The 27,906-nt window shown below is 42.8% G+C and overlaps 2 protein-coding genes across 6 annotated transcripts in view; one reads left to right on the top strand and one right to left on the bottom strand.

Moving 5' to 3' along the window:
- HMG20A (high mobility group 20A) overlaps nucleotides 1–11,720 on the bottom strand; it is a 39,910-nt gene extending 28,190 nt beyond the window's left edge. The window contains exon 1 of one of the 2 annotated variants that reach the window (XM_063169457.1): nucleotides 11,698–11,720. The gene's annotated coding sequence lies outside the window, so the exon portion shown is untranslated. The other variant, XM_063169456.1, reaches the window with a different exon arrangement.
- Nucleotides 11,721–12,205: 485 nt separating this feature from the next.
- PEAK1 (pseudopodium enriched atypical kinase 1) overlaps nucleotides 12,206–27,906 on the top strand; it is a 113,022-nt gene continuing 97,321 nt past the window's right edge. For 3 of the 4 annotated variants that reach the window (XM_063169459.1, XM_063169458.1, XM_063169461.1), the window contains exon 1: nucleotides 12,206–12,298. The gene's annotated coding sequence lies outside the window, so the exon portion shown is untranslated. Of the gene's footprint in view, nucleotides 12,299–12,850; nucleotides 12,873–27,906 lie in introns of those variants that run through there. The other variant, XM_063169460.1, reaches the window with a different exon arrangement.

The following is a 27,906-nucleotide window of genomic DNA, read 5'->3' on the forward strand; positions in this document are numbered from 1 at the left end:
TATAGATGTCCCAAGATAAAACATTTATTACAGTAATGGAAGCTTGTTTTTCCTGGTCTTTAGCAGTCTCCCAAACCAGCATATTCCCACCCTGGAACTGTTTCCTGACCTACAGAAAGGGTCATCTATGTATAACACAGACAAAATATGGCCACAGCATTCCAAAGCTCCGTGGTAAGAGCACTAAAAAGAACTCAGCAGGTTCAGTTCACATCTGAACCGAGCTTTGTTTTCCATGACAGAACAGTCAGAAGGAAGGTTTGGGTTTGAGTGAAGCCCTCCTGGCTGCTGTAAGGTACATCCCCAGTCCCAGTGCTGCCTGATCAGGAGCAGCAATGAGGAAACCTCAGAGCAGGCTGTACTGTGTAAATAAAGAATCCTGGCAGAGGACACTGCACCAGTCTCTCCTTAACACCTCCCATCCACAGCACAGCAAGCCCAGGTCTTGGAGTTTAGCAGGTAGGAAACAAGCAGTTTATTATTTGAAACTGTGCCAAAAAACCAAGCTGAATAGGAAATCCTGTCTGAAATTTCAGTTTGTAAAAATTGTGGCTTTTGACAATTGAAGTGTATTTCATTTACAGCTAACAGTTCAATTAGCAAGAAGCAAAAACATTCACTCACTTCATGATTAAATTTTCTTCTACTCAAGTATCCATGTCTTAATCAGCATGAACTCATTTGTGTTCCTGTTTAAAATGCCTTTCTCAATAACACTTGCTGACATCACCCAATAGCTACACATTTTATACACAAGTATCCCCTAAGCATACAAAAAAAACCCTGAAGATTCCAACTAGCTTTGCTGGTTAAGATCCACCCAGCCAAGCACATACCTAGCCACCACAGCTTCTTTGTCAGCTGAAGGGGAAAAAATGGAAACAATGTGAGAAAGGTCCACATACTGAATTAAACCTACTTCCAGAAATCAAGGAATACATCTCCTGACTGATTCAAATTTAGTGATTCCAAGTTTTAGTCTAAAGTGGCTTCTAGAGGTCCTTTGATCCCAACACCCACACAAAACCAAGGTGAAGTCATCTTCATGGCAGACACCACGCTACACTGTCTGACTCAAATCCTGATCAACACTGATTTAAATCATCAAATGCCCTCAACTGCTTTGGCTTTTTTGCTAGGAAGGTTACCAAGAGCTGAAGAAATAAGCACTGCTTATTTTCAGGACACAGACAGTGATGGATGGAAGACAGGACAAAAGCAGTTGGAAAAGCCCTTAGAGTGGCCATAGGAACACAGGTGTATCACACAACACCTCCCCCAGTCCTGACAAAGCTGGAGGGACAAGAGAATAAAACAGCACAGGAACAGAGAGAAGGTTTTCACTGTGTTCATCTATTAACCAGAAAATCCATCAAGAACAACCTTAGCAAGGAATCCAGGATCTTCCCTCTATGAAGCTAGAGCTGGACTTCCAACACTGACCCTAATTCAAGACTCCCTCAGCCTCTGAGTCAAGCTCAGGTTTACTCTCAATTCTGAGTACAATAAGCAGTATTTACCCCAATTTACTCAAACCATTTCAACAAACTGTAAAAAACAATGAGGAGCTGCCATTTCCAAGAAAGTCCCACATTAGGCTCACCTCACAGAACCCAACTTCCAGTGATTTCAAGTAGGTTTAACTCAGTAGCAGCTTTAAACAGGCTCTTTTTCTTTTCTTCAAATGGAGAGCTTAGCTCAGGGCTGCTGTGTTTGCTACTCCACTTGTTCAATCTGTCCTTCAAGTGGAAGGCACAGCAAAATGAGCTGCACACACTTTCACAAGATGAAGGGACAGATGACTGAGGCACCAACAGGATACTGTAACATCAAGCCCTTCATTGCCTATGAGCAAAGGAAGTTCTCATTCCTAGCCTGACAGAGGATATATTGTTATCTGCATGACAAAAGGGCTTTAAATCTTAAAAGAAACAGTCAGCACTATATGAAAAATTGAAGAGACATTCTGTGCCAAAGCTGGATTATGAATCACCAACTAACACTCCTGCCACCAGCAGCATGAACCCATCTCTGCAGTGATACTCAAGCCCTACCTGAATAACTGCTGCAGTAATTAACACATTGTAACCCCCTCTACATTCAACACCCAAAAAGCAACTGATTTGTCAACTGTTTCACTGATTTGACACTTCTCTATTCTTTCAATAAATTGCCATCCTAAGTCTTGTCTGGTTTTGTTGATGCTGTTGAGCTTCTTTGCACTTCATTCACCTTTTAAATGCTAAATTATTTAGCAGTCTCAAGTCACAGCAAATGCCAGGAAACTCCTTTATTTGATCTGCAAAACCTCCAATCGCTCAAATTTCTGTATTTTTAGTTACAATGGTATACAAACACATCCACAGACCTGAGATGCTACAAAGCAGTTCAGAAGCAGAGACACTCAAGTCTCAAAACTACAAATATGACAGACACAATTCCTATTACAGACTGAAAACTGATTTGAGTAAAATTTATCCACAAGACAGACCTTTTCTAGGTTAGAATGTATTGCTGCCCTACCACAATCCTGACTCATCACTTGCCCAGAATCTTCTACTGATCAGTCACTGAAAACACCCAACCAGGCACCAGAGCTAGAGAGCAGCATTTATAGAGCATCACTCAAATGTCTCCAGGAAAATACAGACACTGAGCTGACAAACGTTAATGATCTCAGACTTGTGAATAAGAAATTATCTCAATAAAGAAATTGTATCAATAGAGAAAACACACTTTTCTAATGTAATTCCCAGAAGTCTACAGTATAAAGACACTAAGATAAAAGCTGAAGGCTATCTTTTTTTAAAACATATCCAGCCTTTAGTATGCAATTTGAAATGTCTTCCCACTCTTCCTCAGTATAAAAATGCAAACCCTTTGTATGTGGTTATTTGAATATAGTACTTTTCCATGTAACAGCAATGTGAGAACAAAAACTTGAAGAACGTGCTGAAAAGTTCCTTGTGATCAGTTATTTTCTGCATGCCTTGCAAATCCTTCCTGATAAATGTCTGCTTTGTAATTCCCTTGAGAAATACTTTGTTGAAATGACTTTGGGACAGAATGCATGTTTTTACAAGTGGCAATAAAATGATATAAATAACTTGCCTAAAAAAATCCGAACATGTAAAGTGTATTTCTAATAGAGAAAACTGAAGTAAGCCATCTGTAACAGAGTTCACAGCTTTTCATACTTGCAATGAACTTTAGGTTTTTTAAGGTTAAAATAATATTAACAGAAAAGATTTCTCAAGTAAGAAAAGTATCTTTGATATTTGGAAAATTTTCACATCACTACACATTCAAAACAATTCACATAAAGTCTCACAGTCTAAGTTTAATATGCAATTAATAATGCTACAGGCTTTTATATCCAAATATAAACAGAAGAACAATCTTATGTCAAGACAAAGACCACTTGGGTAAGTTTAATACAAATACCTGCAGAGTTTTTGTACTTCCCAAAAATTTCCTGGGCTGGAATTAGAAAGCTTATTTCCTTATAGAAAATCTGCAGTAGAGCCACAGGAACAGGCCAGAGGGGATGAGTGTGATCACTGTGACCCATTTAACACCGGGCACTACCCTCTGCTAAAAAACAGAAACACAGAGGAATTCCAACCTTCATCGTGGTTTTAAAAGAAGCATCACTACAGCAGCTGCCCCACGTGGCACTTATGCACACAGTAAATTTGTACAACTTCTCACTGCAGCAATGGAGATTTTGTTATCATTTCACAGGTTAGACCCTATAAGCTAAGAGCCTGTATCAATAAACTCTGATTAAGTTATTTGATAAATGTATCATTTCAAGAAGTTAAAGCTGTACCTGCCTGTATTTTTAGGAGTTAAAATATGCCTTAAACTCACGTTCAAACTGATCTTTCTCCAGTGTGCTAGCAACCCTTTCTGAATTCCAAAGCAGCTGTAGCAGTGCCAGCTGCAGCAGACACGTGTTCCACCTTGCCTGCTCAGATTCTTCTGTTCTCTTATTTATACCCAAGGCTTAGCTGCTCAAGCTTCACTAAATGCTAATGTTCCCAAGCTGGATTGTCCTGTCACCTCCAGTTGTAGTCATATTGCAAAAGTTCTATTGTCATTCCATTGCAAGGGTTCCATATTGCTGGAGTTTTGTACCTCCTTGATGTTTCTTGTAGTCAGCTCCTCCAGGCACTGACTCTTCCATGTCCCCACAGCAGCCAGCTGACTCCAGCTCCCCTCACCCAACCAATCCACTCCTTTATAACACTCTGCTGATTGGCTACAGCTGTGGCCTGTTAAAGTCAGGCCTGCTCCTAATCTTTAATAATTAACCCAGCTGCAGCTCTTTAGGGGATAAGATTACATTCTACACCACCTTCATTTACCCATCCTGTATCCCCCTACAACCTCCTCATGTCAATGCTGTCAAGGAAACTTTCCCAGCCCACACCTGTCCAGAGCTGTGCTTGTTCTAATGGTACCAAATATCAAGTCTGGTTTGCTTGAGTACATTCTTTAAAAACAGAAAGCTGAACCAGGTTAGTCAACCACAACTACTGAAAAAGCACTTGTCACATTACCTCTCCACAAATAACCCACAAGTTTTAAATTGATGGCATTTTGTTCAAAACCATCAGCAAGCAGCATGAATCACGCACTATCTGTTACTTGAAATTGACATTTAGAAAGCAGGGATCAAACTAATATGATTCAGAAGCTTTTCTCTCACCTTTTTCCTATATTTGGAGCTTGAAGAAAAAATATTTGTGCTTCTACATTACAAGTACATGTTTGGCGTTAGTGAACAATTTACAGAATCCTGATGATGTCACACAATTTATACACAGCTATCAACTGACACAGAATGGGAAACCAGCAAAATACTGGTGGCCTGAAAATTGTATTTCTCTAAGGCTCAAGCTTTGCATATTTTGATACAACCTAGATTTTGATAGTTTACAAAGCAGTAACTTGCTGCTGCAAAGAGGAAGGTCTTGCCCTCTCCCCCCTCTCTCAGCTGGTTACAGCTTATTGGACATTTTACAGAGCTACTGAACTCCCTAACCCTTCCCTTTGGGAGAATCCCAGGGAAGTGAGGAGGCTCAGCATCTCCAGCTAGGCACAGTGGAAAGGAAGGGCTCAAAGAAATACCAGAGCTAACTGAAAAAGAATGTGCATGGGAACTCCCACTGCCATGCGTGGTGAAGTCATATCAAGCTTGAAGAGCCACCTCCAATCACCCAAGATAACTTTTTGGATTTTTCTGCCAGCAGTGGGCTGCAGTTCTCACAAGACATCAAGAGAAGCATCCAGAAAGATCCTCTGGCTGCATGAAGACAAGCCAGGGGCTGGAAGGTGCAGACACCAGCTGTCCACTGCCTAAGGCTATGGTTTCACTGCAGCCTAAGCCTGCTGAGCTACCAACTCCTCCTAGAGCATCATCTTTCAGTCTGGCACCTGTTCCCTGGACAAATCACATGGTGGTTCAGCCTGCTGAAGAAACAGAGGAGCATTTAGTTCATTTACCAAATTAGCTGATGCCAAATGAAAGGGTGAAATGGCTCAGCAAAGGATCCAACAAGCAGCTGGCAGGAGAAAAAGCGATGTGAGTAACACAGCCAGGAGTTAGGGATGTACATTGCTGTAACTCCACAGGCTGCGATTCAGCTCTCCCTAAAATTCCACTGCTGCCAGAAACAAAGAACATTTGAAACTATTCCAGTAACAGAGGGCCCCAAAATAGTCTTAAGTGGGACAAAATATGATTACCAAAAAAAAAATTAGGGCTATATCATAAACTCACATGTCTTTTTTCCCCCTTTCCAATCTAAAGCAAACATTTATTCTCCAGATGAAAGATGAGATTCTTCCCCATAAGTCTGGAAAAAGAACTTCAATTCTACAATTGTGATTAATTTCTTCTTATTATTTATTATACTGGCTTGTCATATCTTACATGAATTTCAGCAATTTCTTATCTTAAGCTCAGCAAAGAGTAGTTGGAGTCTATTCTGTCTTGTTTCCCACATATTGATACAGTGAGGATTAAGTCAAATATTGGTTATCTCAATTTCATTTCAGCAGCAGCATGAGTCATGTGCAATAGCAGCTACAGAATACCGCAGTAAATGCACCCAGAGCCAGCACTCTGCTCCAAAAGATTTTAGGAGGTTACCTATGATAGTTACTGACTAGTTGTCAGGGTTGGAAAAAAATGCATTCCAATATGCCAATATTTCAGGACTTTTGGAGACTGAACATTTGTTCCTCTGCTCTAGAAATCCCCCAGAATTTGTCATTATTGAGATATTCCAACAAGATGTTTGTATATTTGAAGAGATGGTAGCATTAAACTGAATATCCTACTTCAGTAAATCTTACTTTTTTATCCTTTAGGTATCAGAAGGTGTCTTTGTCAATGTCCTGGATAAGTGAAAATTCAACCAAGGCAGACTGTTCTTAAAGTAAGACGGGGAAAACTGGGGCAGAGGAGCAGCACCATACCCAGAATACAAGTAAGGAAACAACACCCCTAAAATGACAAACTACAAAGCTTGTACTCCAAGCTTTCTTCTCTCACTTCCCTGTGCCACTACCCAGCACTGGGAACACCCTCCTGGCTCCCCAGTTTTCCTGGCAGAAATGCAGTGTTAGCAAACTCCACATTGGAAGTGTGACAGAAGATTCACACTTTTCTGTTTCCAGCACTTTGCTCTGTGTTGATCTGTTTTCTGTCCTGTACAGTCTCATATATTCCCAGAACTTGTTTTGCCACAGCTCTCTCTCCACTGCTTTCCCGGCTATGGAGACTGACACTTCCCATATATTGTTAGGCACAGCACATCCTCCATACTGCTAAGGGACACTAATTCTGTTCCATCAGAAACTCAGCCTTTCTGAACATGTAATTATGGCATGGACACCAGCCTGAGATTACTGACTCTATCCATTCTCCCCAAATCTCTTTCATTTCCATTACTAAATGTTTTGCCAATTACTGGATTTCAGCAAACAATACTCCAAAGTTGAGAAGAAACAAACCACCTTATATCCAAGGCTTTAAAACAGCAGCCAAGGGAATTCCAAGAGGAACAAATAGTTTATTTCTTAAGTAACAAACACAAAAATTCACAAAAAATTCATGCCATACTACTTACCTGAAATAATAGGAACTACAGAACAGACCCAGCCAAGTCAGACTTGCTTTAACCACAATTTGGTTAAGACTGAGAACACCTCCAAACAAAGCTTGGCAAGTTCTACAGATGACATTTTGAAGGGCAGTTGAAAACTGCTGAATTTCTTTTGGCTGCAAACAATCCCTCAGACACCACCGTATAATTAAAGCTATGAATTTATCATCTTTTCATACTTGAACACAATAATAAAACAAAAGTAGACTTTTCCCCTGTTAATTCACTAAATTGCTGAGAAATCCTCTGTGTTTTGCACTTGTTAGGGGAAGAAAAAAAATGGAAAAAAGGATCCAGAAATAAATCCTGTCAGTCTTAAGCCTCTTGAAGTCAATAACCAACACTGACTACCCTCACTCTCTTATGCACTTCACACATTTTTGTTGTCAGCAACAAAACCTTCTGCCACTCAATCTTGTGACCAAACCATCCTTTGCCATTTTCATGCTACCCCAGCATCCTGAACTGCAGGCTAAGGGTGCCCACTGCTCACCTCATTACTTATCCCAGCCATGATGCACAAAAGGCACATTCCAATGTCTTAGATTTCCATTCCTTTTACATGAAGAAACAGTATAAACAATCCAAGTCACAGGAATTTCAGAAATAGTGAAATATGAGGTTTATTTTGCAATTCACTGTATGCCAGGAGAGATGCATGGTCCAAAAGACTGAAATCAATCAGCCAAAGTCAGCTCTTGCCTCAGTCTCCTGCAAAACAGTGCAGGATTATTTCTTTCTAGGATTAAAATCATTAATGAAGGCAACACAGCACAGGCTCTTTTTAGCATATTTGCTGTTAAAACCCTCTAGCCAATGGGTTTTTTTCCAAGTACATCAGAACTTGCAAAAGTAAGGTCTAGGAACAAAAAAGATTTCCTAAAACATTTAGAACTTGGAAGAAACTTGGAAGGTATTTCACAGTTAAATGGTTTTGTTTCCCAGTAACACAGAATGAAGATTTCTCACAAATAAACACACTCAAAAGTAGGTGTAGCTGCAATTCATCAAAAGCTGTCCTTGTCAAAGTGGTACCAAGCAGACCTTCAGAAATCAAATGTCAGTCTCAGCTTTGCCCCTAGCAGCTATGAACAATGCAAGTTATTCCTTTAACAAGAAGTAGTCATCTGTGGGATTAATGTGCATACAAATAGCTTTACCATATCCATCCCAACAATCCCATTATGCAAGAGATTAAAACAGACAAGTCTGCTAATGAAATGCTGATCACCAGACCTGTCCCACTGGCAGTGCATGCACAAACCCACATCTGGCTGCTCTGCCCTCACAATTCCAGGTCCAGCACCAGACCACAGGTCTGCACCACAGAACACAGAACATCTGATTTGGAAGGGACCCACAAGGACCACAGGTCCAACTCCAGCAGAAACCAGCAGCTGCCATCAGAGCCAGCAGTGCTGCTGGTGGCACTGACAGGAGGGAGCCACATCCCCACAGTTTGGTCAACACTGCCCACCCTGCCAGGGAGCCTGACCTACAGAAATAAAGCTGATTTTTAACTTGACCATGTATTGCAAATAACCATCAACCAGCCTTACCTGCCTCCATAAACCAATCCTCTGGAAAAACCAGTGGCTTCTGAAAACAAACTACATCAGTAATTCATACCTTGTGAACACCTAATGTGTGTTTATTGATCGCTCCTCTTGTCTTAAAAATAGCAGAAGCTTAACAGCTTCCATGAACATAAAAAACATTTTCCCTCTCTTTCTAAGGGAAATCATTGAAGTAAAAAACAAAAAAAAAGCTAGAAGGAATGCAGAAAGCAACTTCATTTTGGGACTCCCGAGCCACTCACATTATAGATTGAAACAGAATTTTATTAAAAGGTACATGAACAACTGGGGAAAAAAAAAAAAAAAGACAACTTTGCTGTATTCACCTACTGCCCTCAAAATTGTAAAGGCATATTCCCTTGAGTCACCCCTCTCTCCCATAGATCATTATCAAGAGTGTCTCCATTATTTTATTCTCTAACAATTCCTCACAGCACATGCCACAACACTCAAAAAATCCAAGCACAGCTCTGTGTGCACTGCAGCCATGGTGAGCAGGAATATTTAAATTTTCCACCCACAGCCTGGAGAGGGCAAGAATTACAGCAAGAATTCAGAAACTTGGATGAGCCAGTAAGCTTGAGAGAAATTCCACTGAATAACTGGTCCTAAAACACTTCCAATTTAGTCAAGGAGCAGCAATTAGCATGGAAGGCTGAGCCACTGTGGCAGGTGAGGAGACACACGGGGATACTGAGTGACCCTTCACTGAACTTCACTGGAAACAGACACCACCAAAGGTTACAAAGCCAGCCCCGACACATCCGTGCACAATTTTCCCCATTCCTGTGCCCTGACGGTAACACCGAGGCCACACAAGCAAAAGCACAGCTCACAGTCGGGGCTGGCAGCAGCAGCACAGTGAGCTCAGCTCTGGGGCAGGGCTGACATACCCTGCAAGCCGGAGCTGGGCCAGGGAAATCCCCTGCCACGGGGGATTGTCACGGTGTAAACACTGAGATTCTCTCTCCTTGTGGTTGCTTTACAGCACAGCACCACAAATCCTTACAGTCACCTTCTAACAGCCAGGTACAGCAGCTGGAGCCAAGCCCCCGGACTAGAGGAACACGATTCTCTCCTCCCTTTTCTGAGCCATGAAAGGTCATCACCACACACCTGTCGCAGACATTTTTCCACAGAAATCCTTTCTTTCAGATTTCTGTGTCTTCTGGAAGGCAGAGGCCTCAGAAGGGAAGGTAAACAATTGTTATCAGCTGCTGTGGAATGCAATAGGATTCACCTTGATTGGCTCATTTTCTATGTTTATAATTAAGGGCCAATCACCAGTGCAAGCTAGGGGACTGAGTCCCCGGACACAACTTTGTTTTAGATTCTTTTCTATCTATTCTTAGCCTAGCCTAGCTGCTCTGCAAACCTCTCTCTATATTCTATTTAGTATAGTAATAATGTATTATATATAATATCTTAATAAATCCAGCCTTCTGATCAAGATACAAGATTCACCGTCTCTCTCTCACCAGCTGCGACCCACTCAGGCACGGTAATACACACCCTCTGTGTGCCCCACCAGCGGCAACCAAAGGAACAAAAATCCACTTATAACCAGGACAGTGTGGTCAGATCACGCAATCTCTCACTTTTCTAACATTTCTGGGATCCTATATAAGAGTTAACTTAGGATTTCAAAGACTAACTCAAATAATTTAGGCACCATTTCTAAGCCAAACTTATCACCAGACCTGTCCCAAACTTCTCAACTTCTATGTCAAGACATGCCAGATTTCTAAGGACAGGGGAAAAAAATTACCAGTTTCCCTCAATTTCCTGAACTCTGAAGTTACAGTATCTGCCACCAAGAGATATAGTTCTAGAAATACTGAATATCTCATCCCTTCTAACAAGCATATGATACAGGTGTGAAAAGCCAAGAGAAGGTAAAACAGCATTTCAGTATCATTTCACTATCTTCAAATAGGTTGTGTCCCTACACATGTGGCCAGGATTAAAAAATTTATGAAAAATAAATTCTTTGTTTCCATCAGCAGTTTATGTTTACACTCCTCAGAAGTTAAGAATGGTCACTTCAGAACAACATACATGTGCTCTAAAAGTGGTCAAGGGGGTCACATACAAGGCAAATAAAGCTACATTACCTGCAGCTTTATGAATTAATGTCGTAAAATACTGTCTATTTCACTTTTGTCTTTATCCTTTCAATTTCTATGTCTGAGTATGTTTCATAACGTATCTATCCGCACAGTACTACGTGTAGATAACTGATACACCAATAAATTTACATACATGAGAGACGCATGATACAAAGTGTTCTTTATTGACAGCCAGAATAGCTGGAGGCCACTACTCTAGAGAGCAGGAGCTCTTTTATTTCTATTTCCCCTGCCCTTGCTCCTGGCCCTAGCGCTGGTTTTCCAGAGGATTGGAATGAATGGCGCCTCGCAAGGCACGAGGCCTCGGTGTCCCCAACCCCAAGGTCGGGCTTCTTTCTACCACCTCAAAATAAGAGACTCGGTTCCCCAGGAACGGGAAACTGAATGTGGGAACCTGGACAGAAGTATGGGAAACCCCCGCCATAATAAATCACCTGCTTGACAAGGCAACGTTAAGTGGGACCTACAGAAAGGACTAATAAATAGAACTAAGGGAGCCATGAAATATCGCTTTGGCGGAACCGTGGAAAGATAAATAATGGAGAACACCAAAAGCCAAGCACTTAGACCCTCATCCGGTTCTTCCCCCTCACCCCCCGGCGGATCCCCCAGCCCCCCTCACGGCGGGCCACGGCACCCGCGGCCGCCCGCCGGCTCCGTGCCCGCCGCGGCCGAGGAGGGGCGGCGGGCCCGTCCCTACTGACCTGCCGGCGGCTCTCGGCCAGGGCCGGGGTCGCCGGGGGTGGCCGCGTCCCCTCAGCCGGGTCCCCTCAGCCCGCGCAGCCGCCGCGCCTCCCGCACGCGCACGGCCACCTTACAGCCCCGCCTGCTGGGATCTCTCCGCTCCCGCCTCAGCGCGGCCCTCTCGCCTCCCCCACAGGAGCCCCTCGGGAAAAGGCCCAGCTAAGTCAGGAGCGCTCCCGACCCGGCGTTCGGCGCCCCGCTCCCCTCAGCGGCCCAGCGCGGGGCTGGTACTCAAACCACGCAGCGGGACTACTTCACCACCGCAGGCGGAAGCACATGCTTTCTGCACACGCACGCGCGCGAACTGACGGGACGCATTTAAAGGCCCGCGCGCGGTGCACGCCGGGAGTTGTAGTCTTCTCGCGGCGGCTCTCCTGGCCGCCCCAAGGCCACGCACCGCCCCGCGGTGGCGCCACGCCCGCTCGCCGCCGACAGCCAATGAGAGAGCGAGGGGCGGGGCTTCCCGCCGCGGTGCGCGCGCGGGGGGCGGCGCCCGGAGTTGGTTGTTGCGCGCGGGCGCGGCGGTCGCAGCCCCGTCCCGGGAGCCGCGTCCTCGCCGGGGCCCGGCGGGAACGGAGCCCCAGCCTGAACCTGAGCCCGTACGGAGCCTCCGGGGCGCAGCCGCCGCCTCCCCGCGGGAGGCGCCGCGGGGCCGGGGAGCCCCTGCCAGGTGAGGGGGATGAGGGACGGGAGGGGGGTGACGGCCCCTCATGCCGTGAGGGGAGGCCGGGGGGCGGCGGCGGTCAGCTTTCCTCAGCGGGGCCGCGGCGGGGGCAGCGAGCAGGGCTCCGGCGGGGCGCGGCCGCCGCCTGCCCGTCACTCCCTCCCCTCGGCTCCCCCGGCTCCCCTCGCCCCGCCGCGGTCCCGGTCGCAGCGGCGCCCGCAGAGCCCGTCTGGCGCCGGCAGCCGCGCCGGGGCCCCCACGGGGCCGAGCGGCGCCCTCGCCCCCGGGCGCGGCGCGGGGCCCCCGGGTGCTCGGCGGCAGCCCCGGGCGCTGGCCGAGCCCGCGGCGCGGCCGGGAGCGTGCGGCGCCATCCCGCGCCCCGCTGGGGAGCGCCTCCGCCGCGCTGACACCTTCGAGGAATTGCCCGGGACGGAGCTGCTGTGGGTGCCGGGTGCGTGCTGCTCCTGCCGGGGCTCTGACCCTGCTCTGTTATTATTACGAATTACTGACTCGAAAAGCTTTACGTGTTAGCGCGTACGTGTGTAGCTGCATTCCATCCTCTCGGTCCTTTCTCTCGAAGGTAGTTTTGGATTTGTAGGTGGGTCGGTCTGTTTGGCAGTTTTTGTTGAGGGTGAAGTTGGGGCTGGGCTGGGAAGGCTGGGATTCGCGTGGGACAGCGAGTGAAGCGATGTGAATACTTTGCAGTTGTCTGCTACTTGTGGAGCAGCTGGTACCTCATGCAGAATGGCCAGGCTGCTCCGAGGTGAGCACAGGGGCAAGGGGGAATGTCGTCTGGTGGATCTCTGACCTCGGATTTAATAGGGGCTCCTCCTCAGATAGCCTAATTTCTGTTTACTTTAGGTCTTTGCCATTTACTTTTGTAGAGCTCGTTCTTCTTTAACTGCTTTGTAAGTGCCTCCAAAGTTTTTCCCCTTACTTGCTCTGGCCTAAAGGCTGTCTAATGTCTGCTAAAGCATTTTATTCTCAGGTATTTACAGAAAAAATAACATATGGAGATATATGGGCATGAAGGAAAGAACACACAGTTGTTTTAGGAACCAAGACTTTATGGAATTCCAATAATTAGGTTCTATAGTTAGAAAGTTTACTTTAACTTGCTTAAAATTGCCAGCTGAACAACTGCCTTTGTGACAGACTGGATCTACTTCCTTCTGTGTGACTTTTGTTTGACTTACAGCCTCCTCTAGACAGTCTGAATCAAGGGGTATAGCAAGAGTGGCAGATAGTTGTGGAAATTTTATTTGGTTGTTTGGACTTGTTAGAGCTCTTACTCTCTCTAGCTTCATACAGGCTTAAAAGGTTGTGTCTGTAAAGTAGCTAAGTTGTTTTATCCAGATGAAGCATCTTCCTGGCAGAGTTACTGCTTAGTGTGTTTTCAGGAAAACTTTGTTTTATTCTCTAAAAGACAGAACTATGCAAGAAGGATTTACCAGTTTTTCCGTGAGTAACTTTCCATGATTAATCTTCTGTATTCATTTCCTGATGGCTTTACCGTGCTGCTAGGATATCCCATGTAGATGATTCACTCACAGATTTCCTAAATTACCTTTTTGGACAGATCTCTTTGGCTCAACTGCACTTCCCTCACCTGAGCAGGGGCAGGTGGGGCTCAGGTGATTCCCGAGCCTGGGCAGGAGGTCCAGCTGCAGAACAAGGAGCCAGCAGGCTTTGCTGCCTGGCCTGGCTGCAGGCAGGCACTCTCACTCAGCTGCAGTTCATAATAGATGCAATTTTTGCATTTCCTTCTGCTTTAGAGCATACAGTTTGTTTGAAGGAACAGCATTTCCTATGAATCTGCAGGTCTTATGGCTCTTTCAGTGAAAGAGAGCAAAGAGACAAAATACCATTCCCTCTTCTTGGGTAATTTGTGTTTCTGACTTTTCAGTTTTTCAGAAAATCCATTTCCAGGCATGCTTACTAATATATGTATTATTTCCTGTTTACTTTCCAAGTAAAGGAATTGCTTGGAATCAGTCATTTAAAGAAAAATAAAGGGGAGGATGCTGTTTGGCTAAATGACTTCTAAATGTTGACTAATTTAGTAAAATATTATGATAAGTATTGTAATCTATTGATAAGGGTCATAATATTGACAGTTACTGTATCATGCTAGTGATAACCATTCGTGCTACTGTTCTGTATCGTGCTAGGAAAAATACATATGTGAAAAACTTACTCTAAGTTAACTTGTGAGATGTTTTCTCTACCTTGTTCCTGAATTTACACTCCTGTGTGTCTCCTTTCCTTTTCCTGTTTAGTCTTTGCTCTTAGGCTCCCTTTTCCCTGCAGCTGCCTCTCCGCCCGGTTTAGGATCGCACTGTCCCATGCCCGCTAGTGGCCCGTGTTTTATCTGCCCTTCTCTCTGAAGGGATCTGCAGCTTTCCTCCTTTTTTCTGATGGCTCTCTGATGAGGTTGTGTTTCAGGCAGTGCTAATAGTCCTTTCTCTTTTATTTTTGGGTTGTGAGGCTGCTGGAGCAGAGCCCCCAAGGACTGCCAGGTGGGCTCCGAGGTGAGGCGCGCTGTCCCCCGCAGCCCCGCGCTGTCCCCATCGCTGCGCTGCTGCAGCTGCCGGGGATCCTGCCGGGAATCCTGCCGGGCTGCTCCTCCCGTGCAGTCGGTGTGTCAGAGCTGACATTCGGGTACGGGCAGCGCATTGAAATGCAAATGCCTCGGCTCTGACGGGGAGATGGTGCTGAGCTGGCGGAAAGCGCCGGGAAGGTTGGGGAGTACCAGTGGTGTGCAAGGAAACAACTGACAGGGGAACTAAAAATGTAACTTTCTTATCTTTCTGCTTGTTAACACCTCCAGATGTTTTTAACCTACTTTGAGTACAAAAATAATAACTTGTAGAACATGTTTTTGTTTAATAATTGAGGCAAAGTTGAAAGAGAGAATGTCAAGTTATTTGCAGCCATATATAGAATTTACTGGCTGTTAGAGGCAGCCAAAAATCACCAGTGAGGGAAATTCCACTCTCCATGTACGTAAAGTCCCCTGGATTTTGGAGGAGGAGCTGTGGAGCCCCAGACCCACGGGAAAAGGCTTTGGGTTCTCCATGCAGGTACCTGCAGGGGTGGATGGAGCACGTTCTGTGAGTGCATTACTTGGGACAGGCTGCTGCAGGGACCTTATCTGCAGAGCCTTGCTTGGCATTACCAGTCTTCCCACCTTCCTGTGCTCCCACACAGCTCCTGTGTGAGGACCAGGAGTTGCACTGGGATTTACATTGGCCTAAGGCTGAAATAATTCCATTGTTTCATATGGATCAGCACAATAATGCAGAATTTCCATTACCATACAGTTTTAAATCGAGAGTGGAAAAATACAGGCTGCAAACTGGAAGAAGAGTTGCTAGAGTTGACTTTCACTGTTTTAAAGCAGGATGAAGTGGAGCAAGTCAACACTGAGGAGAATGTGACAGCTTTAGAATCTCTGCAACATCAGTGACAAGGATAAATGGCTTGTTTTTACTTGGTAATAATTCTAACTAGTCCAATATTTGAGCTGCAGTTTCCATAAATTGTGGTTTAGCGCTGTGGGCTCTGTGTTTTCCAAATCAAAAGCAGAAATTATCAACTGTGTAAGAAATTTCCAGTTTTCCTTTTGCCTGAGATAGATAAGTAGCTGAGTGACTCAAGCAATTTCTTTTCCTATATCTCTTTAAGTGGACTGGGTTGATTTGAGATTGCCTGATAGTGCAAAATGTGGATAGAGGAAAACTACACAGTGGGTGTAACTCTGAGGTCACCTTCTTTGAATTGAATTTCTTTTGGGATGCATTCAGCTATTATAAAAGTTATCATGTTAGCTCACCAAGTTAGAAAATGGATTTACCACAAATGTTTTTGAGTTTGTCTGTTCAGATGACAACAAGAACAACAGGATTTCAGAACCCCTGGCATCCTCAGTCATCATTTATCTCCTCCTAGTAATCACATATTGCTGTGCAGGATGAAGACAAACTCAGTTTTCAGCCATACCTCTTAGAGAAGTGTTTTGTAATCAATCTGTAATGAATTTCCTTTTGTAAGTCTTTGGTTCTGGGGAAGTGGGGGAGGGGGGGGGGGAAGTATTTTATCTACATCAAGTGTAAAAAAATATAAATATTGTCTGGGAAAGGCATTTTAAAATCTTTCCATTTGTGGACTTTATCCCATATTTTCCTTAAGAGTAATATTTCAGTTAAAAAGCCTTACATGTGCTTAAATATAAATGCTGAAAAATGCTCAACTGTCTTAATGCAGTCACTGTTGACTGCAGGAGACATTTTTAGCAAAGTTTTTGAAATCACAGTAAACAAATGGATAAAAATCATGCCAGGCTAAACATTGTAGGCTTCTAGCAATACTTGTTTTAGTAACATCTTGTCTGAGATGCCAGTTCAGTGTGGTGCTAAAAAGTAAGATCACTGACTTGATAAAGTCAGTGCTATTTCAGAAAATACTGCTACTAGCACAGAATTTGCCAAAGCAACCTTATTGGTGTTCAGGCAGATTTGGGTTATTGTATTGTTGGCTACAGGTTCTGTAGGAAGCTGTTTAGTGTTCACAGTTTGACCTTCCATGTTTTTGTAGAACTGATCTCAATCCTAAAATGTTCCCTCTTGGATGCATGCCTGTATTTACACAGGCCTCCCTGCAAAGCTCCCCAGAGGAGGAAGACAGTCTGTAATGCAGGAGATGTAAGTTCTGCATGGATGTATTTATATCCAGTCTTCCAGCTCCCAGGGTCTTGCTGTCAGAAAAGCCTTCAAACACATTTAAAAGACATTTAAATCTTGCAGTATAAACATGAACAAATATAGACATCCTTCCATGCTGGCTTCATGTATATTCCCTCTTAGCATAAGTCTCTGTACATATCACAGATGCTCTTATTGTTGTCTCAGCTGCCAAATTTCCTCATAGTGAGTGTCATTGTTCTGCTTTTATACTTGTTGGTGTCCTTTCTTGGGGCTTCTGTGGTGCAGCAAGAAGGAAGAGCAATTTTAAAAATGCATAATCTTCCCCCCAAAGTGGCCAGGACATTCAGAAATGTGTGTGAAGGTAATAGAGACATTGCAAATTTCAGTGCCTCTGGAGCTGAAGTTGTCCTTGGGTAACTGTTTAGTCTTTTTGCACCTTTTTCTTCCCCCCAGTTCTGCCTTTCTCTCTACCTTGTTTTAGCCCTGAGTAGCCTTCTGCAGAGTGCCCTTTTAGCCTGTTTGGCATCCTATTAAAATCTCTCTGTAAAGGCTCAGAATTACATCCATGTTGCTTTAACAAAGTTTGAAGTTTAATGCAAATATATACAAGCTCAGAGAGAATAAATATTAGTCCAGGAGTTTTCCACGGGGGAGTAAGTCATGTTGTGTAATTGTTTTTCCATTTGCTTTAAACCTTGCTAATTGTCCTTCTGGGCCTTCCTCATCCAGATTGGGTAGTTTTCCTTAAAAACAGGTTGCACAATATTCCCCAGTCTGAGACTAAGGCTGTAACTATATGGTTAAGGAGTGTGACTCCTGCCATTTGGAATGATCTTTGGAGGAGCTAGTTTATTTAATGACTTCTGTTCTGTAAACTGTAGACATTGTCAGGTTTTAGAAGCAGGGAGACAGCTCCCAGTAAAGATGTAGAGAGTGGGGGGCACAGGAGAGCTGCCAGTGTGATCATTTACACATGCTGTGATTGTGCAACAGCTTGTGCTGTGTTGTAGTCAGTGGAAGAATTCACTGAACTTGGTGTTAAACACGCATCCAACACAAAAATGCTGACTATTTTAGAGCTTTATAGATGTAAAGTTGCGTTTTCATGCTGTGATTTTTTTTTAATTTTTACATTTGGAATATCAGGTTATTAGCAATAATTCTCAAATCTGCTCTGCTGCTAATGAAGTTGTCAATAACATACATTTCAATTGTAACAACAGAAATTGGGAAGTGTTATTGCAGGCCTTGAAGTGAGACAGGTTCAGGTTTAAGGACAGTGTTTTTGGCTAGAGAAGTTTCCTTGGGAAGCACAGAAAACCAAGGCATGTTAGGGCAAAGCTCACTGAGGCTCCTGCTCCTCTGAATTTTGCCTTGTAAGTGTTTCATGTGCAGCAAAGGCAGCATCCCTGTGACAGAAAATGTCAGCAGAAGCAGAGCTCAGAGCTTCCCCTGTATTTCACTTTGCTGTGATTCTGGCAGTCCCGTGCCATTTCCTCATTGGCATCTTGCTCCATGAGCCTGTTGGCTGGCAGGGTGCTGGGTCATGGCTCCTTACAAGTTACCCCACTTATCCTCTCAGAGCAGCAGCAATCTCTTCCAAAGGTGGTTCTTTTAGTGAGGTGTTCAGTGACTGCTGCATCAGGAGGAGTGTTGCACTCTGGTACATAAAGTACCTGTTTTTAGCAGCTGGGAGAGACACACTGTTAGTAACAGTTGCCATGAAAAACCTCCTGCAGCAGCATAAAGGAGAGATTGCAGAGTGGTCTAGATGGAGATTCCTCAGCCTCACTGGAGCTTTAGTTATGGTGAGTTCTCCTGTGTTCTGCATAATTCTCTGTTGTTCTGCTTCTTGGAGTGTGGGAAGTGTTTGATTGTTGCTTTCAGAGAGAAGCTGAATCAGGTTCCCTTCTGATGGTATTGCCATCAGCATCACAAGGGCATTCAGCAAATAGATTCTTTACATACACAACTGCAAATCATACTGCATTGCATAATGTTGTAAACAGCAGGAGTGCTGCATTAAAAAAGGTGCCCAGTTCTCACCCTTCATCTTTTTTTTTCCACAAGGCTGTAATTTTTCTCTGTAGTACTTGGTAGTGATAACATTGGAGGCTTTTTTTCCCACTGAGTCCTTTGCAAATTGACTTCACTGCTTATGGTTGTACATTATCTTTGTTTATCAGTGTAAATCAACAGTGCTATTCCTGAACAATGGAGATAGCAACAGACAGACCTTTTGAAGCCAAATTTGCTGAGTGAGAAGCAGTGTTGTACAGAAACATGGTGGAAAAGATAAACCAGCACAGGTTATCAGGGAGTTCTGCTCAGTCCCCCAGAGGGGATGATGGAAATGCTGTGGAATAATGGTATTTTCTGAAGTATTCCTGCACAATTCCTGGGGCAGCTGGAAGGTTCATGCATACACTAATAATTCTTAGGAGAAATAAAAGCCAACAGGTGATATACCAAAGCAACAGCATTTAAAAAGTGGGAATTAGATTTAATAGATCAAATGTTACATAATTAGGTTTTCCCCCTGGAGTTCAGTTTCTGCAGTTCAATATTGGTCTGTCTACACAGAGAGTTAACTTGGGGTGCTTTCATTAAAAAGTATTTAAACACCCAAACAGAGTGAGCTCTGTAGAACACAGGAGGAAATACAAATCCATACAATGAATATTGTTGCTTCCAGCAGCAAGCACAGCTTACTGAGGGGGTTAGAAGTTCAGTCAATAGTCACTAAATTGTATTGCACAGATAACACATTGAATTTTTTTGTGTTCTGCTGACTAAAAGAGTTGGTGTATATTTCCAATCAAATAATCACAATAGAAGTTTGAAAATATATTGGAAAAATAAGCAGCCAGTACTCAGTGATTGTGCTGCATGCGAATATCTGAACTATGGATAAGAAATTACTGAACAAGTGAAATAATTGAAAATCAGTATCAGTTTCTAAACCAAGGTAGGCTCTGCTTTTCCAAAAACAAAGCTTGTTGAGTGTAGCCACTGTAGAGGAGCACAGTCCCACCCTCCATCTCTCTGCAGCAGATGGATGAGGCTTCTTGGGTTTCTCTTGCTGATAATGACTGAGAGATGATTGTCCATTCAAGCTGGTGTTTCAAATGAAATGGGAACAGTTATAATTTAAAAACTTTGTTTCTTTCCTGTTGTGAATATGAGGCAAGAGCTGGGGGTTTTTTTTGTAATTTTTTTTGGCTTTCAGTTGCCAGTTACAAATGTCTGTAACTTAGGGTATTTTAAAATCCATAGATTTCAGCTCCTAAAGCTGACTTTGCCACATGGATCAAGGTTTCTTTTCCATCACTGTTTTCCCATGACTACTTGGAGTCATTGTTCTGCAGGCAAGGTAAATGTGTATCAGACATAGAAATGTTCACTTCATGACACATGGTCAAATACCTGTCTCAGCTGCATTATCTGCTACAGAGTTCTGAAAAATGACAGCTAGAGGACAGCTCAAAGGCTGGGCAGCTCCTGGATCCTTCATGGGACACGTGGGAGGGGATATGTGGTCTCGGGTGCACTTGCACTCATCAGCCTGCACATGTAAGTTTTTCTTGAACTTTCTTGTTGTTTTCTTGGCAGTGGCTTTGTGATGGAGCTTAGAAAGGAGAGGTGTCACAGCACCCAAAAGGCACTCTTCTTGTTAATTTGAGAGATGAACTAGAGACCAATTGTATTGTGACAGCTTAAAGATAGGAGAATGGGCAGTCCTGTCTTCCTGAGGCTGATAAGGAGCCCCCAAACCACAGGAGCTGCTCAGTGCTGTGCTCTGGGTGCACAGAGCATCATTCAGGAACAGAATATACAGGGAACAAAAGGGGTGGCAGTCTCAAACTTAACTGTGCTCCACCTGAAAAATCAGCACTCTGGCCTTTAGATAAGGAAAAAATATTGAAATCCAAGTCTGCCTTCTTTATTTTTACTGAGAGAGGAAAGTGAAGGTGTCTTGTGATGAAGACAGCTCTTTGTGGGTGCTGCTTTGCTGCTTGGTGCCCCTCCTGTGCCTGCACTGCTTCACAGCGTGTGCTGGGACCTGGCATAAACAATTCCCTTTGCAAGAGCTGTACTCAATGGTCTCTTCTGCCTCTCTAAGATGTGCTGGAATAAATACATTGTTTTGAAAGGGTTTTTTAAATATTTTTCAGATGAGCAACTCTCTTGAGCTTTGTGCTTTTTATTACATAACATGTAAGATTTTTAAGTTCGGAGCGTGGCCACAAGTTTTTATTTTGTGTTCATAAAGTATTTACTGCTTGTAGCCATGTAAAAATGGATACCTTTCCCTTTATTCTAGCTCTGTAACACCTCTGATGCTCCACAGTTTGTTTGGCACCTTTAACTCTGCAGTGTTTTGAGTAGAAAATATTTTATTTAACACTTATAGAATTCAAAATCATTAGAACTTGCTTTGTACAAAATTATGACTTAATGAAGAAATATTGGCACAAACTGTGGAAGCTGTTAGATTTTGGAACTTGTATTCAAATTACTCATTTTCTCTGCTTTATTCTTTCACCTCATAATTAAGGGCTGGTGGACAAAGCAAACTCAGGGCTGAAGGGTCTGCTCTGGAATCTGACAAAAGGGCAGTCACTTGGAAAAGAGAGTATGTCTTTTGGGTGGAGAAAAAAGAAGTGCCTGAATTGAAGAAACAATTTTAGGTGCTGTGGCTTATTTTGCTCTTTGGCTCTGCAGACCAGTCAGTTCTGGCATTTCTGTGCACCACCTTCTGTGATTTCATATCTTATTTATACAAATAAGTTTAGAGTTATTGACTGATCCATTTTAGTGTTTGTGGAAGTTAAGCTCTAAATTTTCTGTCAATAGTTCAAGAGGCCTCTCTCTAAATATCTTTGGCCATGAAGATTTGGACAAATGTGATCATCCTACACTATGTTGCTCTGAAATGTACAGCTTAAAAATATTTATATCTCAAAATCAAAATGTTGTACAGACTTTCATTCAAAGAGAAGACATTTCTTGTTTTCATCCTGAGCATGGTGTGTGTCTTTGCTCAGATTTATCTGGATTTGGATATGTATATCTTGCATATATATTTGTTTGAAGTGACTATTAATGCTGGCTTAGGAAGTGGTGTTCTGCTATATTCATGTTTTGGGAAGAGCCCATTTTTATCTTCAGAGTAGTACAATAGGGGTGATGTAAAAACATTTCACTGTCTGGAGAGTGTGACTGAAGTGCTCATCTTTCCAGAAATTTGCTGGGACTTTGGTTTGCTGAAGTTTTTTTTCCTTTAAAGTGCTGTTGAGGAGATTTCTAATGAGCATCCCAGCTGCCTGTGTGCTGGAAGCAGGGAGGCAGCAGAGTGAAATGGCTTTTTAAGTCAGCTCTTCTCAAAACCCAGAACTCCATAATTTACTGATTTTACAAATAAGAGAGCTAAAAGCTTGGCTTGCCTCGAGTCAATTATTCTAGTGTTTAAAAGAGGACCCAGAGCACTCTCATGGTCTTGCTCAGTTTGCTCACCCAGCCTTTTGAAAAGAGCCATGGTAAATATTTATTTAGTTGCCATAATAGAGTATGGGAATGTCTTCTAACCTTAGCAATGAGGCTGCTGCTTCTAAAAGCTTCGAGTCTTTAGTTCAAATGTTAAAGATTTATGGCTTTACATCACAAATTGTGTTTCCAAAGGCTTCTCCTAGCACTGCTGTATTTTGTTTTTGTAACTCCGTTGTATTGTCATCTTTCTTGAATAACTTGCTGTCAAAGCTCATGCCAGGTCATGTGTTACAGTCAGTTCAGAGCAAGCACACATTTTGCCAGTTAAATATTTCTCTCTGGGAGCTACAAGAGCTGCCTTGCATATCAGAAGCTTGCAGTCCAGCCTGCTGATGAGGATTTGCTTTGCTTGTGGCTGAATACTTGATATGTGATTTGGGAGTTTGTCTTGAGAATTAATTTCTGTATTGTTCAGCAATTGGAAAAACTTGGAAACTGGGATGATGCTTGGTTTGTTGCTCAGTTTTCAGATTATTTAATCTAGGTGCTCTTTTCCCATCCAAAAATTGAAATTTTGGATTAAAACAGATTTTTGCTATTTTTAGAGCATGAAAGGTCCTGCCTTTAAACTCCCAAGTCAGAGACTGAATAAATACTTGTAAGTAAGGAAGCCTCATTTTTACAATTTCCCTTGTTGACCCCAGGATCACATTTTCCATCATTTATGACAAGAGAGAAAGCAGTCTGCTTGCAAAACAGTAAAATGCATTCAAGTCTTTTGGTATTGTCAGGCCATGACAAAAGCTTAATAAGATGAGAATGACTGGCAGAATGACATGCTCCCTCTATTTCTTTAACTCTTCTGGAAAATAAATCTGAAATGGGGCATAGTGTTCTCAACAAAATGCTGACAGTGACAAAAACTTTGACAATGCAAACATTCTCACTTGTGGAGCTAAATCAGTTGGAAAGAGCAGCGAAAAAGGCAAAGTGGAAATTCAGTTAAGTTGTCTGAAACATTTAGTAGCAATGACCTGCATTAAAATAATTTGTTGCAATTAATTAATGCTGTGCCATTTATTTTGCACAGCAGATTTCACATGTGTACCAGAGTCTTATCTTGAAGCAAGAAAATCAGGATGTTTCTGGGCTGGCTAATGCTTTATTGCAGAGATTTACTTCTTAATCTTCATTGGAGATTTTGAAGTACTGGCTGGTTTTTAGCAGGCTGATTTAGTTCTTGTTTGATTTGACAATGTACAAAATAGGACTGCTGCAATTAAAGCTTGGTGGAAGCTTTTGGCAAGTCCTGAGTTATTTGTGCAGTAGCATTGTGCTGAGGACACGATGCATTTTAGGGAGGGGAAATCAGAACAATGTGCTGATTTACTTGTGTGGGCTAATATGACTCATTTAGAATGAACTCCTTTAAAAGTTTGAGGGTTTTTTTTAGGAAAAACTGACAGGCTAACCTCAGGTTTCAAATCAGTTTTAAACTGAAAGTCTCCCTTCAATCTGCAAGGCCCTAGCAATTCTCCATGGTTGGGGTCAGCAGTTTACAAACACTGCCTGGACCAATGATCTGTGAAATCAATCTTTGAGTCTTCCTGCTGCTGCCTTTGAACAGTTTCATTGATGGCAAAGTAGAAATGACTCAGGCTTTGGGATGTGATTATAAAAATTCTAAAGCTTAAAACATACAGAAGACAAAATGTTGATGCTTGGAAAGTTTCTTTACAATTGGAATGAGAGAGTTTTAGTCCTGACACTTTCTGGAGGTTTGTCACAAGATCCTGAACAGGATTACTTTGGTATTGTTGTTATTGCATAAATATATTGGAGACATTTTGCCCACCTTTCAAATTGAAACCATGGTATGAATGAGTCAGCTGGCTGGCTGCTTGCATGCTAAAGCTAACATTCTGTGGGTTCAGATACTTAATAGCTTTTTTTCTGTGAATGAATGAGATGGATTAATTGATATACCACACATCCTAGTCACAAGTCAGCAGTTTGAAAGCCCAGTGAAGCAGTGGTTCTGGATGCCACACAATCTGCTCCTCTTGTTGAAGACAGTTCTCTAAAGCTGGGCTGTGGTGGCTCCTTCACCTGGAGCTCAGTGCCTCTGTTAATCACACATGCTTTCTGCTGTTGCTGCAAGCATCTGTGACAGCTGCCTTATTGTCCCACCCAGAGCCCAGGGTGTCTCTCATGAAGTCATTCTTTTCCAAAGCAATTGTTTTGAGTGAAGGTTCTTGCATGCTGACTCCAGCCAGCATTCTTCACTCTGGCAGTGGGTTTGGATATCCCTCTGAAGGGTTCACATCTTTGATTCATCTCTCATCTTTTGCATTTGTGTTTTCTTTATTCTTTCTTTCAACACAGCATATCTCTAAAATACTGTGTGTGTTCTGGCTTGTAGGACTCACCTCAGTGTAGGTGAAAACAAAAGTGTTACGAAAATCCCAGTCCTGTTGGAAAATTGCTGGAACCTGCTGCAGAATTTGGTGTTGTTGGCTCTTTGCCAGTGCCAGAGGAAGTGATGCTGTCAGGTCTGGGAGGCACAGGGCTGCCTCCCCTGGAGCTGGAGCTGTGTCAGAGCCCAAGCAGCTGCTGGCCGTGTCCCAGGCTCGGGGCTGTGGCCATACAAGGAGCTGCTCTGTGTGATCCCTGTGCTCCATGTGTGCTAAAGTTCATGGGGCTCTGCTCCGGGGGTCAGCCTCGGGTGCCTCTCAGCCCTGAGGTGCTGCAGCCATCTCTCCGTGTTATTGGAGTGGGAGAAAGGAAGTGGAAGAGAGGGAAAACAGACTGACTGAATATTGCAGCGGGGCTTTGCCAAATCGCATTTTGGGATTCATTTCTATTTTAAATGCTGCAGTGGCTGCCAAAGCTGGCAAACTGTGATCCCCTTTGGAAGGGGGAGGAGACTCCATGGCTTCTCTGCCAGAGGAGGAACATCACTTCATTTTCCTGTTGCTTTGTTTTTCCTTTTGTAAGGAACAAAGAAATTCTGGGAGAGAAAAGCAGAAAAAGCCATTTTTCAAAGCTTTTCCAGAAATTCTACAAAAGAATGGATTTGATTTACACTTTAAATGTGGTTTCCTGTCTTCTCTCACGTCATTTGCATACCTTTAAAAAATAGCTTGGTTTAACTTTATTTTGTAGGAATGGGTCTTCCTCTGCTAGTGCTGGTCAGGGTATTGTTTCCTTGATTATTTCTATGCATAAAACAAGAAGTGATCAAATTTAGTCACCAAACAATTGGCCAGATTTGCAGAGAGAAAAACTGATTAGAATCACCAAGAACACAGGCTGAACATAGAATAATATCTATGCTAAAATAACTAAATCCCAGAGTTTAGGAAGAGAAGATGACTGAGCAGCAAGAAAAAAAGAAAAAACTGAGAGCCAAAAAATATCTGGGTTTTCTTCCTGCCTTTGTCATGCCTCACTTGTAGCCTTGGAAACTGAGACAAAGAGGTTAAGAAACTTGCTCATTCTTAAAATGGAGATAAGATACAGCACTTTGCAGAAGAATAAGTGAGACTAAAATAAGCTGTACACTGTAAGTGAACAGTGCTGGATTTACAGCAGTAGATATCTATACCATGAGCGTGTTTGTTTAGGACCTGAGCCAATGACTCAGGTTTAGTTGTGTTTCCTGTGCATGCCTGTTAGTGATCCCTTGTTTGGATCTGTCAGTCTGTGCCGGTTGTTTCATCCCCTCTGTCTGGAGATTTTGGTGAAGCCAGGCAGTTCTGCTGCCCCAGCACCTGGGCATGATGCAGGCTGGCTCCACACTTCTCAAACCAGCTCTGGTTTTCCCTCCAGCTATCTAACCCAGGGATTCAAAATTGTGGGATCAAAACATTGGAAAGGGTTCTTTGGCAAATTGATCAACAGTGAAACAGTTACAAGCTCTTATTTTTTAAATCTGAGAATGGCACTTTTTAGTGAAGGTCTGTTCCTAGGGCTTTTGTTTTATAGGCTCTCTGGACATTCACATGCTGTTTATATTAATGCAGCTCATTTGTAGGCAGTGCAGACACTTTTAGGAATTGTAAGACTGTGGAGACATTTAATGGCTGAGGATAAATTGCACAGCTGTGGACACTATTTATACTTTCCTGTATAGAAAAGAGTCTGTGTCATGAAATAAGCATAGCTCAATGTTGTGAGTTATTTTTCATGGGGTTTTTTCATCTGGGGGAGGGCTTGCCAGCTTTTGGGTTTGCATGTTTAAAAGTGTTAGCATGTCCATATTCTAAAAAGATAAAGTTCATGCTTTACCCATTAAGAAAATAGATACTGAAGAAAAGAAAATAGGTAAAATGTTTAAAAATCTTAGTAAGGAATTCTAGAAACACTGCATAAAATTTCTGGGCTGAGCAGTTCCTAAATATGCAGAGGGAAACTAAATATGATTGAAAATAGCCAGGACTTGATAGAAGGCCAAGTGAACAGTAACTCATGCAACAAGTTAATTTACAGGTTAAGGATCTGAAACTTCTGCAAAGCACACATCCCTTCCTAAAGAAAGAAATGTCCAAGCCCACACTTTCAGTAAAAGAACAATTTAAAGCCAGTTCCAACTTATTAAAATCTGTAAGGAGAAATAATTATAACTTTAATAATTAGATCTCAACCAAAGAACACAGAGAGCAAGTTGTTTGTTCCTGGTAGATGTGTTAATGATGGGAATCTTTAGAAGTCAACTTTAAAGGACAAAAGGACAAACACAATTATAGGATGTGTAAAATGGAAATTAGGCACTGAGACAGAAACTGAATTGCTTCAAAGATAAGAGGCTGGGATAAATTAAGAACTAGTAGATACCATCTTCGAAATACTGGAATCTAATATCTTTGACAGTTACTTTGAAAAAAGTTTGCTGAAAGAAACCATAGGAAACTGCAGACACTGTATATAGTTCTGGGCTCCTAGTTTTCATGTCCACACATGGACTGTGGCTAATTTCAAGTTGTCCCCATATTTTATATCTGCAAGGTTCTGTAAAATTATTCTGCCATGTAAAATAGCTTGGAGTGCTTCTACATCCTCAGGAGATTCAGCTGCAGCACTGTAGTTTGTTCCCTTCTCTCCCTTAATGCTCCAAAATCCACAGGCTTGTTCTGTCTCAGATTGCTGTCTGTTATGGGAACCAGGGGATAGGGTTAGTGGGTGAATTATGAAGTAATTTGATCAAGGGCTCAGGAGATAGGATCTTTCCTCTTTCCTCTCTTTTCTTCCCTTGTAATGTCAACACTGTGGTTTTTAGAAAATAATAACTTGCACGTATGCTCTGAAATTCCAGCTTTGGCTCTGACTTGTCCTAAGCTGTTACTGCTTTGTTTGGGTCAATCTGATTTGACAGCTCTTGTCCCTCTAAGAAACTCATTTCCAAATTATGTACTACAA

Source organism: Melospiza melodia, chromosome 15 (genome assembly GCF_035770615.1).
Source record: "Melospiza melodia melodia isolate bMelMel2 chromosome 15, bMelMel2.pri, whole genome shotgun sequence".
Lineage (NCBI taxonomy): Eukaryota > Metazoa > Chordata > Aves > Passeriformes > Passerellidae > Melospiza > Melospiza melodia.